Source organism: Epinephelus moara, chromosome 9, assembly GCF_006386435.1.
Source record: "Epinephelus moara isolate mb chromosome 9, YSFRI_EMoa_1.0, whole genome shotgun sequence".
Classification (NCBI taxonomy): Eukaryota; Metazoa; Chordata; class Actinopteri; order Perciformes; family Serranidae; genus Epinephelus; species Epinephelus moara.
The window spans coordinates 25,688,988-25,689,485 of NC_065514.1; positions in this window are offsets into that span (position 1 = coordinate 25,688,988).

Genomic DNA, 498 nt, shown 5'->3' on the forward strand with positions numbered 1-498 from the left:
ACAAAGAATTATTAAGTCTGATGGCTGTGGGTATAAAAGAGAGTGTGTGTGAGAAATAAACTCAATCAACAATCAAGCTTTTTCTTTATTAAAATATATTAATACATTTATTAATATGCTATACTATGTTTTGTATTGTGTATATTGTGTGTATATTGTGTTTATACAGTATATACAGTATAGCCTATATATATATGTGTGTATATGTGTGTGTATATCTATATCTATCATATATATAGACCATATATACACATATATATATATATATATTTGTAGATTGGCTTATGGGGTGATTTTGAAGGAGTAATTAAGTTAATCTTCTATAAGTGTTATCTTCCCTCCAAAACTGGCATATGAAATGGATATTAAAACACTTTAAAACTTACACCTCAGGAGTTCTTACCTGTCGGGATCCTTCGCGAAACGGTGGAAGGCCAGGTGCGGGGTGTTCCACTGATAGTTGTTGCAGTTAATTGCACTACACTGTTTTCTTTTACT